Consider the following 24,219-nt stretch of genomic DNA (forward strand, 5'->3'; position numbering starts at 1 on the left):
TTCAGGGACAATTCATAGATCCTGAACCATTAATTTTTCCTCCGGAACCACCAATCATTCAAACAGAGATTGTTGAGGAACGAACCATTAAATCAGAATCCTCTAGTGATTCAGATTCAACAAATTCAATCATGGAGACTCTGGAACCTTTAAGTATGGAAGACCGAATGCGAGCTAAACCCACTGGCCAAGGTCACACAATTACTCATCCAGACATTAATGCGCCAGATTACGAAATCAAAGGACAAATTCTACATATGGTGACTAATCAATGCCAATTTAGTGGTGCGCCGAAGGAAGATCCAAATGAACATCTTCGTACCTTTAATAGAATCTGCACTTTATTTAAAATAAGAGAAGTTGAGGATGAACAGATATATCTCATGTTATTTCCCTGGACTTTAAAGGGAGAAGCCAAAGATTGGTTGGAATCGTTACCTGAAGGGGCGATTGATACATGGGACGTTTTAGTTGAAAAATTTCTTAAACAATTCTTTCTGGCATCTAAAGCCATAAGACTTCAAGGAGAAATTGTTACGTTCACACAGAAACCGAATGAAACTCTATATGAGGTGTGGACAAGATTTGGAAAGTTATTAAGAGGATGTCCGCAACATGGTTTAGACACTTGTCAAATAGTACAAATATTCTACCAAGGATGCGACATCACTACAAGAAAAGACATCGATATAGCAGCTGGTGGTTCCATTATGAAGAAAACAGAAACTGATGCTTACAAGATTATTGATAACACTGCTTCCCACTCACATGAGTGGCACCAAGAAAAAGATATCGTTAGATCATCTAAAGCAGCTAGAGCCGATTCTAGCCATGACTTAGATTCCATTTCCGCAAAGATAGATGCTGTTGAGAGACGAATGGAAAAGATGACTAAAGATATACACTCAATACGAATTAGTTGTGAGCAGTGTGGAGGACCACATTTGACAAAAGATTGTCTCAGTATTGAACTAACAATGGAACAAAGAGAGAATATTTCATACATAAACCAAAGGCCTGGAAATAATTATCTGAATAATTATCAACCGCCAAGACCGATTTACAATCAAAACCAAAATTATAATCGAAATGTTCCATACAACAACCAACAAGGTCCTAGCAATCAACAAGTATCCAATAATACTTACAATCAGCAAAGACCTAATTTTCAAAACAAACCACCACAAACCGATGATAAAAAGCTGAATTTAGAAGATATGATGACGAAGCTAGTTGAATCTCAAACACAGTTTTTCACATCTCAGAAACAAACTAATGAACAAAATGCTCAAACATTTAGAAATCAACAAGCTTCTATTTAAAATTTGGAACAAGAAGTAAGTAACCTAGCAAGGTTAATAGGTGAAAGAAAACCGGGAAGTTTACCTAGTGATACAAATGCTAACCCCCGGAATGAAACAGCTAAAGCCATTACCACAAGAAGTGGTATTACACTTAAACCACCTGAAATACCTGTAACTTCTGATGAAGCTATTCCTGCTCCACAAGAACCACAACCTGAACAAGATGAGGAAACAGAACCGGTAGTTGAAAAGGTTAATGAAAATAACACAGTTAAGGCTAAACCTTATGTTAAACCATACCAACCACCACTTCCTTACCCGAGTAAAATGAAAAAAGAGAAACTTGAAGCCGAGCAATCCAAATTTTTGGATATGTTTAAACAGATAAATGTAAATCTTCCTTTCATTGATGTAATTTCAGGAATGCCTAGATATGCTACATTTCTGAAAGATCTAATCACAAATAGAAAGAAAATGGAAGAACTCTCGGTTGTTACTATGAATGCTAATTGTTCAGCAGTGCTGTTGAATAAGATACCAGAAAAACTATCAGATCCAGGAAGTTTCACAATTCCATATTTTCTGGGTAGTCTTAGTTCAATAGAAGCATTGGCAGACTTAGGTGCCAGTATAAATTTAATGCCGTATTCACTATACGCTAAACTAGACCTTGGAGAATTGAAACCAACAAGAATAAGTATACAACTAGCCGATCGATCAATAAAATATCCTAGAGGGATAATGGAGAACATGCTAGTTAAAGTTGGTACTTTAGTATTTCCAGTAGATTTTTTTGTTCTGGACATGGAAGAAGATTCACAAGTTCCTCGCATATTAGGAAGACCATTCTTAAACACGGCTAAAGCAATGATAGACGTGTTTGGTAAGAAATTGACCCTAAGTATAGAGGACGAGAGTGTTACCTTTTCTGTTGATAAAGCAATGCAACAACCATAATCTGCAGATGATACATGTTATTATATTCAAACTATAGATTCACATGCATAATTGTTAGAAGAATTTTCAGAATTACAAGGAACAGGAGAATGTTCTTTAGGAGAAGGAACTGAACCAATTGATGAAATTGAAATGTTAGCTACACTAATGGCTAATGGATATGAACCAACAACAGAAAAAATTCAAATGCTAAAAGAAGAAGACAGATATCGATACAAATCATCGATAGAAGAACCTCCGACATTAGAGTTAAAGCCACTTCCAAACCATTTGGAATACGCTTATTTACATGGTGAATCTGAATTACCTGTAATAATATCATCTTCTCTTACTGAAAATGAAAAATCTCAACTCATTTCTGTGTTGAAAGCTCATAAACCAGCTATTGCATGGAAGATTCATGATATTAAAGGAATAAGTCCTTCGTATTGCACACATAAAATCCTTATGGAAGAAGGTCATAAAACGTATGTGCAACGCCAACGAAGACTAAATCATAATATGCAAGATATTGTTAAGAAAGAAATTATTAAACTGCTAGATGCAGGTTTAATTTATCCAATTTTTGATAGTCCATGGGTAAGCCCAGTTCAATGCGTGCCTAAGAAGGGTGGCATGACTGTTATTACAAATGAGAAAAATGAGCTTATTCCTACTAGGACTATAACAGGATGGCGTGTTTGTATTGATTATAGAAAATTAAATGACGCCACCAGAAAAGATCACTTTCCCTTACCTTTCATTGATCAAATGTTAGAAAGATTAGCCGGAAACAGTTACTATTGTTTTCTAGATGGTTTTTCCGGATATTTTCAAATTCCAATAGCACCCGAGGACCAAGAGAAAACCACTTTCACGTGCCCTTATGGTACTTTTGCTTACAAACGCATGCCATTTGGACTTTGCAACGCCCCTGCAACCTTTCAAAGGTGCATGATGGCGATTTTTCACGACATGATAGAAGAATGCATGGAAGTTTTCATGGATGACTTTTCAGTCTTCGGTGATACATTTGAAACATGTCTAGTTAATCTTGAACGAATGCTTATTAGATGCGAACAATCAAATCTAGTACTTAATTGGGAGAAATGCCATTTCATGGTTAAAGAAGGCATCGTTCTTGGACATAAGATCTCAAAGGAAGGAATTGAAGTGGATAGAGCTAAAGTAGATGTAATTGCTAAACTTCCACATCCCACCAATGTTAGAGGAGTTAGGAGTTTTCTAGGGCATGCCTGTTTTTACCGACGTTTCATAAAAGATTTTTCTAAAATTGCCACTCCTATGAATAAACTATTAGAAAAGGATGCTCCATTCATCTTTTCAGATGAATGCATCAAATCTTTTAATATTCTTAAAGAAAAACTCACTAATGCGCCGATCATGATAACTCCAAATTGGAATCTACCGTTTGAACTTATGTGCGATGCAAGTGATTTTGCAATGGGAGCCGTTTTAGGACAAAGGATTGAAAAACGATTTCAACCTATATATTATGCTAGTAAGACGTTACAAGGAGCACAAAAAAATTACACAACTACTGAAAAAGAACTCCTTGCTATTGTCTTTGCTTTTGACAAATTTCGTTCATATCTCGTTCTAGCTAAAACGGTGGTCTATACCGACCATTCTGCTCTTAGATACCTATTTTCGAAACAAGATGCTAAACCAAGATTAATCCGTTAGATCTTACTCTTACAAGAGTTTGATATTGAAATCCGAGATAAAAAGGGAGCAGAAAATCTCGCCGCTGATCATCTTTCTCGTCTTGAAAATCCCGAATTAGAAGTTCTAAATGAATCGGCCATACAAGACAACTTTCCTGATGAATATCTATTGAAGATAGATTATAATGAAATTCCATGGTTTGTAGACTATGCAAACTACTTAGTTTGTGGATTCCTTGAAAAAGGATTATCGTACCAAAAACGAAAGAAATTCTTTAGTGATATAAAACACTATTTCTGGGAAGATCCACATTTGTTTAAAAGTTGTCCAGATGGAATAATACGCCGATGTGTATTTGGAGATGAAGCTAGTAAAATTTTAAACCATTGTCACACAGGACCAACAGGAGGGCATTATGGGCCTCAACTCACAGCAAGAAAAGTTTACGATGCTGGATTCTATTGGCCTACAATTTACAAAGACGCACACCTTCTTTGCAAATCCTGTGATGCTTTTCAAAGGGCCGGAAAAATAAGTCAACGTGATGAAATGCCACAAAATGTCATTCAAATATGTGAAGTATTTGACATTTGGGGTATTGACTTTAAGGGTCCATTTCCAAAATCTCATAATAATTTATACATTCTCGTAGCCATTGATTATGTATCTAAATGGGCGGAAGCACAAGCTCTCCCAACTAACGATGCACGAGTTGTAGTCAACTTTTTAAAACGTCTTTTTGCAAGGTTTGGAACACCGAAAGCTTTAATAAGTGATCGGGGAACTCATTTCTGTAATAATCAACTTGAGAAAGTTCTTAAAAGATATGGAGTAACTCATAAAATCTCCACTGCATATCATCTACAAACAAGTGGACAAGTTGAAAATACCAACCGAGCTTTAAAACGTATTCTAGAGAAAACCGTAGGATCAAATCCGAAGGAATGGTCCATTAAATTGGAGGATGCACTTTGGGCTTTTAGAACAGCCTACAAAACTTCAATTGGAACCACGCCTTTTTAACTCGTTTACAGAAAAGCATGTCATCTTCCAGTAGAAATTGAACACAAAGCATTTTGGGCTTTGAAGACATGTAATCTTGATTTACATGAAGCTGGACATCTACGATTAAGTCAACTAAATGAATTAGAAGAATTAAGACATGAAGCATACGAAATTCGTTAATCTATAAAGAAAGAACGAAGAAATGGCATGATAAAAGAATAAGAAGTTCAAAAGAATTTAAGGAATGAGACAGAGTTCTTCTTTTCAATTCACGATTCAAGCTATTTCCTGAAAAATTGAAATCAAGATGGTCTGGACCATTCATAGTCAAAAGAGTTTTTCCATACGGAACGATAAAATTAATAAATTCAAATGGGATTGAATTTAAAGTTAATGGTCACAGAGTTAAACACTACATAGATAGTCCGATGGTAGTCGACAACGAAGTTAATCACAATTTCGATACCACAGCTAACTAAGTGTGGGGAGAATCAAGTCTTTAAAGGATAATATGTATTTCTGTTAGAGTTAGATTTTCTGTTTTCGTGTAGTTCTCGAAAATGGAACCCGAATGGTCTTTCCCTAGCAAACCCTAAAGAAATAGTCTTCTCCCCCCTTTCTGAATTTATATTTTTTTTAGGTTTTTATGAAATGAAGACTTCCTGTGAACTAAACTATGGTATAATGCTACACGCTTTGATTACTAAACGTAATAATGACACACTTCCGAGTGAACTGGTATCAGTAATCAGAGAAAAATTGGACGGAGTAAGAAAAGAATCCAGATGCGAAGATAATAAGTTACAATTTGGTAAAGGAAAATCAAAATCCGCAGCGAAAAGAAGAGCACGACACCTTGAAAAATGTCACAAATGCTGAAAATGGTCACACGAAGGTAAATGTTCAAATAATCAAACCTATTCAAACACCGAATTTGTTACTTTATGCAGAGATGGACCGTTCATATGTTTAGAAGAAAAAACATTAAATGCTCGAGGTTACGCCTATGTAGCCATGGAAAATCAATTAGTACGACTATCTTATGAGTGGGCTAGAGCATATCACTAAGAAAATACCTCACAGGTAAGTTTGTACAGTTTTTATTTTTATTTTTAACCTTTTGATAATAAACGCTAATTTGTTCGCTAGAAAGTATTAAATTGGTATTCAATAAAATTAGGTCTTGCGACCGAAATTATTGATATCATACAAAAATTTATTACATCACTGCGAAATTTAACGTTTATTCTTAAGGTATAAATATCTTTAATCATTCAACCCAAAATATTTCAAAAATTCGTCATGAGTTAAATTAGGACACGGAACCGAAATTACTTTACCGAAAAGAGGGGTGTATATTTTTGATAATATTTGATTGATTAAAGTGGGATAAAAGCCAAAAAGATTTTTAATTTTATTTTTACCATTTTTTAAAATTAATATATAAATATTAAATTAATATTGTAAACTTCTTTAAAATTGTAAATATTTGAAAAATAAATATTTTTTAAGTTTGTATGTATAAAAACAAAAATATAATTTAAGTTTGGTGTGAATTTTTAATTTTTTAAAAAAATATGAATTTTTAATTTTATGCATTTTAAATTTAAGTTTGGTGTGAATTTAAAAAAAAAAATTTACTTTATTTCGCTAAGTTAAAAATATGATTTTTAAAATTCGTCGTGAGTTGAAGACTAGGTCGTTGAACCGAAATTGCTCTACCCAAGGGAGGGACGAGAAATTTTATTATCATTATTTTTAATCTTATTGATTTAAAGTATGTCAAAAACATTAAAAAAAACTCAAAAATCTTTGCTTTTAAAACAAACGCCAATATGTTTGGAAACTTTGGTAAAATTTAATCATTTTTCTACGCTAATCTTCCTTAATAATTTAAATTGTTACTGATTTCTTGCAAATGAGGGCATTGCAAGATCTTAAGTGTGGGAAGGGATTAAATTCTTTCGGATTTTTAAATTTTTTTTATTTAAACACTTGGTTACCATTAAAAATACTAGTAACGCAGTAGTTGTATTAGAATCTAGTGCTCTCTGATAACAAAGAACAGCCCTAGTCTTATATACTGACTACCCAATTCTAGTAAAATTTTTCAAAATTTTCAACTAAATGAACTCAAAATCATGTTTATACATATTTATGAACGATAAAACTAGGTGTTAACACCGAAATTATTGTTACCTCGGAAAGGACATAAATTGAGAAACAAAAAAAAGGAAAATAAAAGCCAAGTGTGGGAAAATTTACCAAGTTATTTTAAACATATGTCACATATTTCTGTAACAAATAAATGAAAATACTTTTGCTTTGGACTAAACTAAAAAGTTTTACCCGATTTACTGTAAGAAAGATGGATCTACACGATGAATCAATTTCATCATTAAAAGGAAGTAAAGTCTTCCGAAAAAGAAACGCGCTTCTTGATTTAGGTCATGAAGTTGTCGTCCAGACCAGCTGTAGGTTGACGAAAAACCTAGAAATGTCATCTCTAAAATCAGCAGGAAATCCACGGACCTCAGCATAAAACAGGGTCGCCAAGTGGTCAGACTTATCCTAACCATGAGAGGATCTGTCTCGTAAAATGGGGAGGACGCCGTGCAAATTAGCTTGATAAGACTAATGAATCAGATCCCCAGAAAGGATAATCTCCTTAAAGATTAAAAATCAGCATTTAAGCCTGAGATTTACTGTTGCTCCTACAAAGGATAGTAATTGCGTCCGACACGTTATAGACCATAATTAAAAGCATGTCAGGGGACATTGCCTTAACAGTTGTTTGTTCAACGCTTCCCTTTACAACCGGACGGTAGTTTACCGAAAGGTAATATACGTAGCAAGTATACTGGACGTGTTGCTTTCCCAATACAAGGTTAGCAAGTGGGTGACAAAAAACCGCAAGTTTTGAGCTAAAAATTTCAAATATGAAACCCACCAAACCCACAAAAACAATTTGCAAACACCAGTGAAGGGTTATTCCGGAAAACTTATCTAGGGTAAAAACTAGATTTAATTTTCAAAAGATCAAATGTTTTCATAAAGATCCAATTTCCTTAATGGATCTAATTTTTTATAGTCATGTGGGACTGTAAACCACATCGTTACTACCATTGTTTATACCGCCGTATAGAAATCACTGATGTACAAAGTGTGAAGAATAAAGAAGTGATTCTAGTATTTCAAGACTATATTGCTTGAGGACAAGCAACACTCAAGTGTGGGAATATTTGATAATGCTAAAAACGAACATATATTTCATAGCATTATCCCTCAAGAAAGACAAGCTTTTAGTTGCAATTGTTCTATTTACAAGTGATATTCGTTTAAATATTAAAAGGTGAAGATAAAAGGCAGATTCGACGAATTGAAGATGCAAAGGTCCAAAAAGCTAAAAAGTACAAGATACAATCAAAAAGGTTCAAATTATTGATGAGAAACGTCTCGAAATTACAAGAGTACAAGATGCAAAACGCAAAGTACACGATATAAAATAGTACGCAAGGACGTTCGAAAATCCGGAACCGGGACCAGAGTCAACTCTCAACGCTCGACGCAAAGGACTAAAAATTACAAGTTAACTATGTATATAAATATAATATAAATATAATTAATTATATAAATTATATATATATTATATTTATATATTAAAACCGTCAGCAGACTTGGATCCAAACTTGTGTGAGCTGGATTTACGAACTCCGCGACTCGCGGAGTTTGTAGTGCAAAAAGGCCGCAACTCGCGGAGCTGTCCTGGACAAAAATGCCTATAAAAGCTCGCGCATTCTGAACGTTTTAAATATCCTTTTATCAATCTCTCTATCTATATTATACGATATATATATATATATATATATATATATATATATATATATATATATATATATATATATATATATATTAATTTTAATTTTAATTTTAATTTTAAATCATAATAATAAGGGTATGTTAGCGAATATTGTAAGGGTGTAAGTCGAAATTCTGTCCGTGTAACGCTACACTATTTTTAATCATTGTAAGTTATGTTCAACCTTTTTAATTTAATGTCTCGTAGCTAAGTTATTATTATGCTTATTTAATCCGAAGTAATCATGATGTTGGGCTAATTACTAAAATTGGGTAATTGGGCTTTGTACCATAATTGGGGTTTGGACAAAAGAACGACACTTGTGGAAATTAGACTATGGGCTATTAATGGGCTTTATATTTGTTTAACTAAATGATAGTTTGTTAATTTTAATATAAAGATTTACAATTGGACGTCCCTATAAATAACCATATACACTCGATCGGACACGATGGGCGGGGTATTTATATGTACGAATAATCGTTCATTTAACCGGACATGGGAATGGATTAATAGTCTATGGAATTATTAAAACAGGGGTGAAATTATGTACAAGGACACTTGGCATAATTGATAACAAAGTATTAAAACCTTGGGTTACACGCAGTCGATAACCTGGTGTAATTATTAAACAAAGTATTAAAACCTTGTTACAGTTTAAGTCCCCAATTAGTTGGAATATTTAACTTCGGGTATAAGGATAATTTGACGAGGATACTCGCACTTTATATTTATGACTGATGGACTGTTATGGACAAAAACCAGAAGGACATATTAAATAATCCAGGACAAAGGACAATTAACCCATGGGCATAAAACTAAAATCAACACGTCAAACATCATGATTACGGAAGTTTAAATAAGCATAATTCTTTTATTTCATATTTAATTTCCTTTATTTTATATTTAATTGCACTTCTAATTATCGCACTTTTATTTATTGTTATTTAATTGCACTTTTAATTATCGTATTTTTTAATTATCGCAATTTTATTTTATCGCACTTTTATTTATTGCAATTTCATTATCATTATTTACTTTACGCTTTAAATTAAGTCTTGTATTTATTTTTAATATTTTACTTTAGGTTTTAACTGCGACTAAAGTTTTAAAAATCGACAAACCGGTCATTAAACGGTAAAACCCCCCTTTATAATAATAATATTACTTATTTATATATTTGTATTTTTATAAATTAAAACTAATATAGCATTAAACTTTGTTTAAAAGATTCCCTGTGGAACGAACCGGACTTACTAAAAACTATACTACTCTACGATTAGGTACACTGCCTATAGTGTTGTAGCAAGGTTTAGGTATATCCACTCTATAAATAAATAAATATCTTGTATAAAATTGTATCGTATTTAAAAGTATTTCGTTGTAAAAATAATACTATTTCCTAGTACACCTCGCACACATCAATGATCTTAAGTGTGGGGGGAGAGATATAAATTCTCGCGGATGTAATACACTTGGCTTGAGTCTTATTTTTGATTAAAATGTTAAAAAATTGGGAATTTTTAAAATTTTTGACTCATTCAAAAGCCAAGTGTAGTTGTTTTATGAAGCAAATGTTATCACCTTTGTAAGTTAAATTGTGCAGGTACCTCAATGGTGTTGGTGTTTTTGTATTTTCTTTTGCGTGAGTGTGTGTGTAATAAGGGAGCAATGTCTTCCAGGGTATAAAAACCCAAAATTGTAGGATGATTCAAGTCCATCCATAAAGGAAGTTGAGTCTTCCAAATGCCCGTCTTACTTGGTGTAGGAGACTTCCTAATCTACATCATTTCATACTGACATTGGTTGATACATCATTTCACGATGTATTATACCGATGTATCGTACTGTGAGAAGAGGAGCCTTGAGCTTCAACCGTGCTGTCTTTTTATGTAAGAGCAATGGCTTCGTGCTAGCGTTTGCTTAGACAACGTACGCCATGGCCAAAAGTCATGGTAACTTTTAAAATACGGGAATGTAGTATATGCATCCTGCATTTTCTTAAAATTAGCATAAAAGCTAAGATGCGTGGGAAGTGGGGTCCAAGGACCTTAAATAAAACTTCAAACAAGTGTTTAAATACTTCCGGGAGAATCGAGTCCTCCCATGTTGTTCTTAGGAAGTAAAGTCTTCCGAACTTGTAAGTAAAGTCTTACAAGTAAACTTTGTTTCAAAAGACCATTGCTTGAAAGTAAAGTCTTTCAGGTTTCGTGCAATAGACCCTCCGAAAAATTTACACCCAATGTAGGTCGTTTAAGTGCAACTACCCGTGCGGCTGTCCCATAATCGAAAAGGCTTGTATGCATACCGGCTTTTGAGCCAAATCATGGAATTGATGGACCTCTTAATTTGCCACGTGGGGCACTAATTCTACGAACCTCCGCCAATGCTTTCGCCCTACTATGAGAGAAACCATAGAGTTGTGATAGAAAGCTTGATGAGTTCCGGTCATCCTGTGACCGGATTGACCATAAAGATAGGGGTAACCAGTCCCCTATGCTTTGGCGCACCCACCTTAACCTAATTTTTGGAATTGACGATTTTATATGGAATTAACGAATCATTGGTGTTTTGGGGGCATGGAGGTGAAAGAGGGATAGCCAAAACGGGTTGATGAAAGAAGCATACTTTTTGAAGGCATATACTTTGTGTACGACAGATTCCTTGGTGAACGGTAATTTTTTTTTATATTTATAGCCTTGTTCATTTTGGGGGTTTACATTGTGATTTTCATGGTGATTGGAGCTTATGATTTATATCTTGTTGATAATTTTGAGTTAATTTTGGTAAATTGATGGCTATCCCGTCAATCCTACATAATTGGTCAAAGTCAAGGAGGTCAAAAGTTCGAGTTTGTGAAAAATTGTATACTTGATGATTAATGATTGATGACTTTTTAGAAGATGGAGTTGACTTTGACTGGGGAAATGGTAGTTAATGGTGTATCCTATAGGATACACGCATAATGACATCATTTTTATACAGAAAACTCGATCAAAGAGCATTAGAGATAACTAAATTTGGTGATTTTTAGCATTTGCCGCCCAACGTTTATCAGGCCGCCCAGCGTCAAGCGTAAGCCCTGCAGGCAGCTTCTATGCATAAGCTCTTTAACTCAGCGCATGAACGGCACGCAGCCATGTCAGCACACGCCACCGACATTCCGGATACTTCACGTAACAGAACCATTCAGTGATTGACATGAAATGTCCCGTTCATATTGATTATAAACGTTCCATATTAATTGATTTCGTTGCGAGGTTTTGACCTCTATATGAGACGTTTTTCAAAGACTGCATTCATTTTTAAAACAACCATAACCTTTATTTTATCTATAAAGGTTTAAAAAGCATTACGTAGATTATCAAATAATGATAATCTAGAATATACCGTTTACACACGACCATTACATAATGGTTTACAAAAAGAATATATTACATCAAAAACAAGTTTCTTGAATGCAGTTTTTACATAATATCATACAAGCATGAACTCCAAATCTTGTTCTTATTTTAGTATGCAACAGCGAAAGCTCTTAATAATCACCTTGGAATAAACATGCTTAAAATGTCAACAAAAATGTTGGTGAGTTATAGGCTTAACCTATATATTATCAAATCATAATAATAGACCACAAGATTTCATATTCCAATATACATCCCATACATAGAGATAAAATTCATTCATATGGTGAACACCTGGTAACCGACATTAACAAGATGCATATAAGAATATCCCCTATCATTCCGGGAAATCCTTCGGACATGATAAAAATGAATTCGAAGTACTAAAGCATCCGGTACTTTGGATGGGGTTCGTTAGGCCCAGTAGATATATCTTTAGGATTCGCGTCAATTAGTAGATCGGTTTACTAATTCTTAGGCTACCAAGCAAAAAGGGGCATATTCGGCTTCGATCATTCACCCATATAATGTAGTTTCATTTACTTGTGTCTATTTCGTAAAACATTTATAAAACTGCATGTATTGTCATCCCAAAATATTAGATTTTAAAAGTGGGACTATAACTCACTTTCACAGATTTTTACTTCGTCGGGAAGTAAGACTTGGCCACTGGTCGATTCACGAACCTATAACAAATATGTACATATATATCAAAGTATGTTCAAAATATATTTACAACATTTTTAATACGTTTTAATGTTTTAAGTTTATTAAGTCAGCTGTCCTCGTTAGTAACCTACAACTAGTTGTCCATAGTTAGATGTACAGAAAATAAATTGATATATATTATCTTGACCCAATACACGACCCAGTGTATACACGTCTCAGGCTAGATCACAACTCAAAGTATATATTTTTGGAATCAACCTCAACCCTGTATAGCTAACTCGAACATCACTGCATATAGAGTGTCTATGGTTGTTCCAAATAATATATATACATGGGTCAATATGATATGTCAAAACATTTGCATACGTGTCTATGGTATCCCAAGATTACATAATATATTAGAATACATGTATAATACAATATAAGTTAGCTAGGATATGATTTGTATAGAATTGTTACAATATTTCCCGAAGCTACAACAATCAAAAAAATATCCAATCTTGTTTTACCCATAACTTCTTCGTTTTAAATCCGATTTGAGTGAATCAAATTGCTACGGTTTCATATTGAACTCTATTTTATGAATCTAAACAGAAAAAGTATAGGTTTATAGTCGGAAATATAAGTTATAAGTCATTTTTGTAAGAGGTAGTCATTTCAGTCGAAAGAACGACGTCTTGATGACCATTTTGAAAAATATATTTTCACTTTGAGTTTAACCATGATTTTTGGATATAGTTTCATGTTCATAAGAAAAATCATTTTTCCAGAAGAACAACTTTTAAATCAAAGTTTATCATATTTTTTAATTATCAAACCCAAAACAGCCCGCGGTGTTACTACGACGGCGTATGTCCGGTTTTACGGTGTTTTTCGTGTTTTTAGGTTTTAAATCATTAAGTTAGCATATCATATAGATATAGAACATGTGTTTAGTTGAATTTAAAAGTCAAGTTAGAAGGATTAACTTTTATTTGCGAACAAGTTTAGAATTAACTAAACTATGTTCTAGTGATTTCAAGTTTAAACCTTCGAATAAGGTAGTTTTATATATATGAATCGAATGATGTTATGTATATCATTACTACCTCAGGTTTTGTGGATAAACCTACTGGAAATGAGAAAAATAGATCTAGCTTCAAAGAATCTTTGGATGGCTTGAAAGTTCTTGAAGCAGAATCATGACACGAAAACAAGTTCAAGTAAGATTTCCACTCGAAATAAGATTGTTATAGTTATAGAAATTGAAAAAAAGTTTGAATATGAGTATTACCTTGTATTAGAAAGATATCTTACTGTAAATAAGAAAGATTTCTTGAGGTTGGATGATTACTTTACAAGATTGGAAGTAAGCTAGCAAACTTGGAAGTATTCTTGATTTTATGAAACTAGAACTTATAGAATTTATGAAGAACACTTAGAACTTGAAGATAGAACATGAGAGAGATCAATTAGATGAAGAAAATTGAAGAATGAAAGTGTTTGTAGGTGTTTTTGGTCGTTGGTATATGGATTAGATATAAAGGATGTGTAATTTTGTTTACATGTAAATAAGTCATGAATGATTACTAATATTTTTGTAATTTTATGAGATTTTTCATGCTAGTTCCCAAATGATGGTTCCCACATGTGTTAGTTGACTCACATGGGCTGCTAAGAGCTGATCATTGGAGTGTATATACCAATAGTGCATACATCTAAAAGCTGTGTATTGTACGAGTACGAATACGGGTGCATACGAGTAGAATTGTTGATAAAACTGAACGATGATGTAATTGTAAGAATTTTTGTTAAGTAGAAGTATTTTGATAAGTGTCTTGAAGTCTTTCAAAAGTGTATGAATACATATTAAAACACTACATGTATATACATTTTAACTGAGTCGTTAAGTCATCGTTAGTCGTTACATGTAAATGTTGTTTTGAAACCTTTAGGTTAACGATCTTATTAAATGTTGTTAACCCATTGTTTATTATATCTAAAGAGATGTTAAATTATTACATTATCATGATATTATGATATATTAATATATCTTAGTATGATATATATACAGTTAAATGTTGTTACAACGATAATCGTTACATATATGTCTCGTTTCGAAATCATTAAGTTAGTAGTCTTGTTTTTACATATGTAGTTCATTGTTAATACACTTAATGACATGTTTACTTATCATTTATCATGATTAAACATAGTGTATCAATATCTTAATATGATTCATATGTATTTAGTAAGACGTTGTTATAACGATAATCGTTATATATATCGTTTCGAGTTTCTTAATTTAATAAACTCAATTTTATGTATATAATTTATTGTTAAAATACCTAATGAGATACTTACTTATTATAATATCATGTTAACTATATATGTAACCATATATATGTCATCATATAGTTTTTACAAGTTTTTACGTTCGTGAATCACCGGTCAACTTGGGTGGTCAATTGTCGATATGAAACCTATTTCAATTAATCACGTCTTAACAAGTTTGATTGCTTAACATGTTGGAAACACTTAATCATGTAATTATCAAATTCAATTAATATAAATAAACATGGAAAAGTTCGGGTCACTACAGTACCTACCCGTTAAATAAATTTCGTCCCAAAATTTTAAGCAGTTGGAGGTGTTGACGTATCTTCTGGAAATAAGTACGGGTATTTCTTCTTCATCTAATATTCTCATTCCCAGGTGAACTCAGGTCCTCTACGAGCATTCCATCGAACCTTAACAATTGGTATCTTTTTTTGCTTAAGTCTTTTAACCTCACGATCCATTATTTCGACGGGTTCTTCGATAAATTGAAGTTTTCGTTAATTTGGATTTCGTCTAATGGAATAGTGAGTTATTCTTTAGCAAAATATTTCTTCAAATTCGAGACGTGGAAAGTGTTATGTACAGCCGCGAGTTGTTGAGGTAACTCAAGTCGGTAAGCTACTGGTCCGACACGATCAATAACCTTGAATGGTCCAATATACCTTGGGTTTAGTTTCCCTCGTTTACCAAATCGAACGACGCCTTTCCAAGGTGCAACTTTAAGCATGACCATCTCTCCAATTTCAAATTCTATATCTTTTCTTTTAATGTTAGCGTAGCTCTTTTTTCTACTTTGGGCGGTTTTCAACCGTTGTTGAATTTGGATGATCTTCTCGGTAGTTTCTTGTATTATTTCCGGACCCGTAATCTGTCTATCCCCCACTTCACTTCAACAAATCGGAGACCTGCACTTTCTACCATAGAGTGCTTCAAACGACGCCATCTCAATGCTTGAATGGCAGCTATTGTTGTAGGAAAATTCTGCTAACGGAAGGTGTTGATCTCAACTGTTTCCGAAATCAATAACACATGCTCGTAGCATGTCTTCAAGCGTTTGTATCGTCCTTTCGTTCTACCCATCAGTTTGTGGATGATAAGAAGTACTCATGTCTAGACGAGTTCCTAATGCTTGCTGTAATGTCTGCCAGAATCTTGAAATAAATCTGCCATCCCTATCAGAGATAATAGAGATTGGTATTCTATGTCTGGAGACGACTTCCTTCAAATACAATCGTGTTAACTTATACATCTTGTCATCTTCTCTTATTGGCAGGAAATGTGCTGATTTGGTGAGACGATCAACTATTACCCAAATAGTATCAAAACCTCTTGCAGTCCTTGGCAATTTAGTGATGAAATCTATGGTAATGTTTTCCCATTTCCATTCCGGGATTTCGGGTTGTTGAAGTAGACCTGATGGTTTCTGATGCTCCGCTTTGACCTTAGAACACGTCAAACATTCTCCTACGTATTTAGCAACATCGGCTTTCATACCCGGCCACCAAAAATGTTTCTTGAGATCCTTGTACATCTTCCCCGTTCCAGGATGTATTGAGTATCTGGTTTTATGAGCTTCTCTAAGTACCATTTCTCTCATATCTCCAAATTTTGGTACCCAAATTCTTTCAGCCCTATACCGGGTTCCGTCTTCCCGAATATTAAGATGCTTCTCCGATCCTTTGGGTATTTCATCCTTTAAATTTCCCTCTTTTAAAACTCCTTGTTGCGCCTCCTTTATTTGAGTAGTAAGGTTAGTGTGAATCATTATATTCATAGCTTTTACTCGAATGGGTTCTTTGTCCTTTCTGCTCAAAGCGTTGGCTACCACATTTGCCTTCCTCGGGTGATAACGAATCTCAGAGTCGTAATCATTCAACAATTCAATCCATCTGCGCTGCCTCATGTTCAGTTGTTTCTGATTAAATATGTGTTGAAGACTTTTGTGGTCGGTATATATAATACTTTTGACCCCATATAAGTAGTGCCTCCAAGTCTTTAATGCAAAAACAACCGCGCCTAATTCCAAATCATGCGTCGTATAAGTCTGCTCTTGAATCTTCAATTACCTAGACGCATAAGCAATTACTTTCATTCGTTGCATTAATACACAATCGAGACCTTGCTTTGAGGCTTCACAATATATCACAAAATTATCATTCCCTTCAGGTAATGACAATATAGGTGCCGTAGTTAACTTTTTCTTCAACAATTGAAACGCTTTTTCTTGTTCATCCTTCCATTCAAATTTCCTCCCTTTATGCGTTAATGCAGTCAAGGGTTTTGCTATTTTGGAAAAATCTTGGATGAATCTCCTGTAATAACCAGCTAGCCCTAAAAATTGGCGTATGTGTTTCGGAGTTTTTGGAGTTTCCCACTTTTCAACGGTTTCTATCTTTGCTGAGTCCACCTGAATACCTTCTTTGTTCACTATATGACCGAGGAATTGAACTTCTTCCAAGCAAAATGCACACTTTAAAAACTTAGCGTACAGTTTTTATTTTCTCAGCAACTCTAGCACTTTTCTCAAATGTTCTTCGTGCTCTTGATCATTCTTCGAGTAAATAAGTATGTCATCGATGAAAATAATGACAAACTTGTCAAGATATGGCCCACACACTCTGTTCATGAGGTCCACGAACACCGCTGGTGCATTAGTCAATCCAAACGGCATAACCATAAACTCGTAATGACCGTAACGCGTCCTAAAAGCAGTCTTCAAAATGTCATCCTCTTTCACCCGCATTTGGTGATATCCAGAACGTAAATCGATCTTCGAATAAACCGACGAGCCTTGTAGTTGATCAAATAAGTCGTCGATTCTCGGTAATGGGTAACGGTTCTTGATGGTAAGTTTGTTCAACTCTCGGTAGTCGATACACAACCTGAATGTACCATCTTTCTTCTTGACAAACAGAACAGGAGCTCCCCATGGTGATGTACTTGGTCAACTCAAACCACGCTCTAAAAGTTCCTATAACTGACTTTGTAATTCTTTCATTTCGCTGGGTGCGAGTCTGTATGGAGCACGAGCTATTGGTGCAGCTCCTGGTACAAGGTCTATTTGAAATTCAATGAATCGATGTGGGGGTAATCCCGGTAATTCTTTCAGAAATACATCGGGAAATTCTTTTGCGACGGGAACATCACTGATGTTCTTTTCTTCAGGTTTAACTTCCTCGATGTGTGCTAGAATGACGTAACAACCTTTTCTTATTAGTTTTTGCACCTTCAAACTACTAATAAGATTTAATTCCGCGTTGTTCTTTTCTCCGTACACCATTAAAGGTTTTCCTTTTTCACGCATAATGCGAATCGCATTTTTGTAACAAACGACCTCTGCTCTCACCTTTTTCAACCAGTCCATGCTAATTATTACGTCAAAACTCCCTAACTCGACTGGTTTTAAATCAATTTTAAACGTTTCATCCCCCATTTTAATTTCTCTCTCCCGACATATATTATCTGCTGAAATTAATTTACCGTTTGCTAATTCGAGTAAAAATTTACTATCCAAAGGCGTCAATGGGCAACTTAATTTAGCACAAAATTCTCTACTCATATAGCTTCTATCCGCAACCGAATCAAATAAAACATAAGCAGATTTATCGTCAATAAGAAACGTACCCGTAACAAGCTCCGGGTCTTCCTGTGCTTCTGCCGCATTAATATTGAAAACTCTTTCATGGCCCTGCCCATTAGTATTCCCCTGATTGGGGCAATTTCTAATAATGTGGCCCAGTTTTCCACATTTATAACAAACAGCGTTGGTATTACTTGCTCTGACACTATTCGTTTCGGCATTACTTGTTCCGACATTATTTGTTCCTTTAGTTCTATTAAACTTTGGTCCGTAGACCTCACATTTTGTCGCGCTATAACCATTTCTTTTACACCTGTTGCAAAATGTCGTACAAAACCCCTGATGATTTTCTTCACACCTATGACATGGCTGTTTTTGGTTTTTGTTGCCGTTGTTGTTATTGAGGTTGTTGTTGGGATTGTTATTGTTGTTGAAACGGTTGTTGTAGTTGTTATTGTTGTTGGGATGTTTGTTGTAGTTATTGTTAGGATTGCGGTTATTGTTGCAATTGTTGTTGCGGTTGTTGGGATAGTTGTTGCGATTGTGGTTTTAATTGTTATTGTTGTTGTACTGGTGACTCTTGTCACCGTTTTCCTCCCACTTCCTCTTGAGTTGTTTCATGTTGGCTTCTTCGGCCGCCTGCTCTTTAATTCTTCCCTCAATCTGATTTATGAGTTTATGAGCCATTCGACTTGCCTTCTGTATAGAAGCGGGCTCGTGTGAACTCACATCTTCTTGAATCCTTACTGGTAACTGATAATGCTAAAAACGAACATATATTTCATAGCATTATTCCTCAAGAAAGACAAGCTTTTAGTTGCAATTGTTCTATTTACAAGTGATATTCGTTTAAATAATAAAAGGTGAAGACAAAAGACAGATTCGATGAATTGAAGACGCAAAGGTCCAAAAAGCTCAAAAGTACAAAATACAATCAAAGAGGTTCCAATTATTGATAAGAAACTTCTTGAAATTACAAGAGTACAAGATTCAAAACGCAAAGTACAAGATATAAAATTGTACGCAAGGACGTTCGAAAATCCGAAACCGGGACATGAGTCAACTCTCAACGCTCGACGCAATGGACTAAAAATTACGAGTCAACTATGTACATAAATATAATATAATATATAATTAATTCTTAAAATTAATATATATATTATAATATATAATAAACCGTCGGTAAACAAAGAGCCAAATGTGGGTGAGCTGTGAAAACGATCTCCGCGACTCGCGAAGTTTGAAGAAGGAATGGGCCGCGAGTCGCGGAGCCCCAAAAACTGAAACTCCCTATAAAGCCCAACGAATTCTGATCAATTTTTCATCCAATATATCCATCCATCTATATACGTAAATATATTTATATTTATATTTTAATTTTAATTTTAATTATAATTCTAATAATAAGGGTATGTTAGCGAATGTTGTAAGGGTGTAAGTCGAAATTCTGTCCGTGTAACGCTACGCTATTTTTAATCATTGTAAGTTATGTTCAACCTTTTTAATTTAATGTCTCGTAGCTAAGTTATTATTATGCTTATTTAATCCGAAGTAATCATGATGTTGGGCTAATTACTAAAATTGGGTAATTGGGCTTTGTACCATAATTGGGGTTTGGACAAAAGAACGACACTTGTGGAAATTAGACTATGGGCTATTAATGGGCTTTATATTTGTTTAACTAAATAATAGTTTGTTAATGTTAATATAAAGATTTACAATTGGGCGTCCCTATAAATTACCATATACACTCGATCGGACACGATGGGCGGGGTATTTATATGTACAAATAATCGTTCATTTAACCGGACACGGGAATGGATTAATAGCCACTAGAATTATTAAAACAGGGGTGAAATTATGTACAAGGACACTTGGCATAATTGATAACAAAGTATTAAAACCTTGGGTTACACTCAGTCGACATTCTGGTGTAATTATTAAACAAAGTAATAAAACCTTGTTACAGTTTAAGTCCCCAATTAGTTGGAATATTTAACTTCGGGTATAAGGATAATTTGACGAGGACACTCGCACTTTATATTTATGACTGATGGACTGTTATGGACAAAAACCAGACGGACATATAAATAATCCAGGACAAAGGACAATTAACCCATGGGCATAAAACTAAAATCAACACGTCAAACATCATGGTTACGGAAGTTTAAATAAGCATAATTCTTTTATTTCATATTTAATTTCCTTTATTTTATATTTAATTGCACTTCTGATTATCGCATTTTTATTGTTATTGTCTTTAATTGCACTTTTAATTATCGTACTTTTTAATTATCGCAAGTTTATTTTATCGCACTTTTATTATTCGCAATTTCATTATCGTTATTTACTTTACGCTTTAAATTAAGTCTTGTATTTATTTATTATTTTACATTTGGTTTTAACTGCGACTAAAGTTTTAAAATCAACAAACCGGTCATTAAACGGTAAAAACCCCCCTTTATAATAATAATATTACTTATATATATATTTGTATTTTTATAAAATTAAACTAATATAGCGTTAAGCTTTATTTAAAGATTTTCCATGTGGAACGAACCGGACTTACTAAAAACTACACTACTGTACGATTAGGTACACTGCCTATAAGTGTTGTAGCAAGGTTTAAGTATATCCATTCTCTAAATAAATAAATATCTTGTGTAAAATTGTATCGTATTTAATAGTATTTCCTGCTAAAATATAAAGCTATTTTATATACACCTCACATAACATCAAGTTATTTTTAGCGCCGCTGCCGGGGAACAATCTAGCTTAAAAGCCGGAAGAGCAACGCTACATAAAAAAAAGATTTTTATTTTTAGTTTACTTTTATTAAAATTCACTTTTGTAAAAATACGTTTTTAATTATTCGAAAATATAAAAAGAAAAACAAAAATTTATATATTTTTAAGATTTTATTAAATATTTAAGTTTTATAAAGTTTCTTTATTTTTATTTTATAAAAATATAAGTTTTTATTATATAAATATTTTAGATTTTAAAACAGAAAATAGAAAAAAATATAAAATAAAAGAAAAAAAAAACGCGTCAAATTTTAAACTGTACCTGAGTTGAAAATTGGAACCCCGCGACTCGCGGAGTTTGCTGCTTGGAATACCGCAACTCGCGGAGCCACCCTGACACCGACAGAAACCCTAATCAGCATTTATTACGGGTAATTATTAATTATTATTATTAATAAACCCTAATTACTTAATTATTAATATAATTAGTTTAAGTTTTTAAATTAAATTGTATTTTAAATTTTAATTAGTTTTATTATATATATAAATTAATAGTTTTATAAAATAAATAATATAAAAATAATATTTTTATAAAAATTGTACTTTTTACAACTTTTAGTTTATTTTTATATTTTGTCCCTTTTTAATCGTTTTAGCGTAATATTTGTATTTTTAGCTCATATTTAGTTTTAAACTTAGTTTTTGCCATAGTTATTTTTACTTCTAGATTTTTAGGCATTGCCGTAGAATTCCTTAAGTGCTTTTTCTTTAGACTAAGATTTAGGTACTTTAGAATTTTGCGACGCCTTTTTAAGTTTTAGTTTCTTTTTAAGTTATTTCCATTTGGGATTTAGTTTTTCCTGTAAGCCTTATAATTTTTAGACGACTTTTACCTATGTATCAATTATCATTCCAATTAGTAATCTCAATTTGCGATTATAATTTTAAGTTAGTTGTAGTAATAAGGTTAGGTTAGTCAAGTGTTTTTAAGTGTTATAAGTTTCTTTTATTTTTCCGTCACCTTTTATTTTTCAACCATTTTTCTTTTTCGACCTTTTTCGACGAACTCTTTTTCTTTCTTATTTCTCGCTATTCTAGTTTTAGGACATAGATTTTTATTCTACTTCTTATCTAAATTTCTTAAAATTACGAAAATTTATTTTAAGTGGTTAAATTGATAGACATCAAAATTTTCTGGTTCGTAGTAATAGTTGGATTTGTATGTGGACTGGGTTATTGGAGCCAAACAGTCCTCAATTATATTGAGACCAAACGAATCCTGCCCCTCTGCTGCATCTTTTGGCTATTCGAAACGTGGGCAAAATCAGAAAAGTCTATTGATTGGATAACTTATTATAATTTTTCTTTCCTTTTAAAAACTAATAGGATATTCAGTGAATGCACCGAGCAAGACGTTCAACACCTTTAGTACGTTCACCACCTGTAACTAGATCAAGACATTTAGCAAATATTACTGCCGTTGATTTTTCTTTAGAATCGTCATCCAGTCGACCAAGTACTCCAGTTCAAATTTCCGATAATCCATTTTTTGAACCCGACCTCACAATTGAGAATCCGGAGAATATTCAGGGACGATTCATAGATCCTGAACCATTAAATTTTCCTCCGGAACCACCAATCATTCAAACAGAGATTGTTGAGGAACGAACCATTAAATCAGAATCCTCTAGTGATTCCGATTCAACAAATTCAATTATGGAGAATCTGGAACCTTTAAGTATGGAAGACCGAATGAGAGCTAAACGCACTGGCCAAGGTCACGCAATTACTCATCCAGACATTAATGCGCCAGATTATGAAATCAAAGGGCAAATTCTACACATGGTGACTAATCAATGCCAATTTAGTGGATCTGCACACTATTTAAAATCCGAGAAGTAGAGGATGAACAGATATATCTCATGTTATTTCCCTGGACTTTAAAGGGAGAAGCCAAAGATTGGTTGGAATCGTTACCTGAAGGGGCGATCGATACATGGGATGTTTTAGTTGAAAAATTTCTTAAACAATTCTTTCCTGCATCTAAAGCCGTAAGACTTCAAGGAGAAATTGTTACATTCACACAGAAGCCAAATGAAACTCTATATGAGGCTTGGACAAGATTTGGAAAGTTATTGAGATACCTGTCAAATAGTACAAATAGTACAAATATTGAGATACATGGTTTAGATACCTGTCAAATAGTACAAATATTCTACCAAGGATGCGACATCACTACAAGAAAAGACATAGATATAGCAGCTGGTGGTTCTATTATGAAGAAAACCGAAACTGATGCTTACAAAATTATTGATAACACTGCTTCTCACTCACATGAGTGGCACCAAGAAAAAGATATCATTAGATCATCTAAAGCAGCTAGAGCCGATTCTAGCCATGACTTAGATTCCATTTCCGCAAAGATAGATGCTGTCGAGAGACGAATGGAAAAGATGACTAATGATATTCACTCAATAAGAATTAGTTGTAAGCAGTGTGGAGGACCACATTTGACAAAAGATTGTCTCAGTATTGAATTAACAATGGAACAAAGAGAGAATATTTCATACATAAACCAAAGGCCTAGAAATAATTATCAGAATAATTATCAACCGCCAAGACCAATTTACAATCAAAACCAGAATTATAACCGAAATATTCCATACAACAACCAACAAGGTCCTAGCAATCAACAAGTATCCAATAA

This window comes from Rutidosis leptorrhynchoides, chromosome 1 (genome assembly GCF_046630445.1).
Source record: "Rutidosis leptorrhynchoides isolate AG116_Rl617_1_P2 chromosome 1, CSIRO_AGI_Rlap_v1, whole genome shotgun sequence".
NCBI lineage: Eukaryota > Viridiplantae > Streptophyta > Magnoliopsida > Asterales > Asteraceae > Rutidosis > Rutidosis leptorrhynchoides.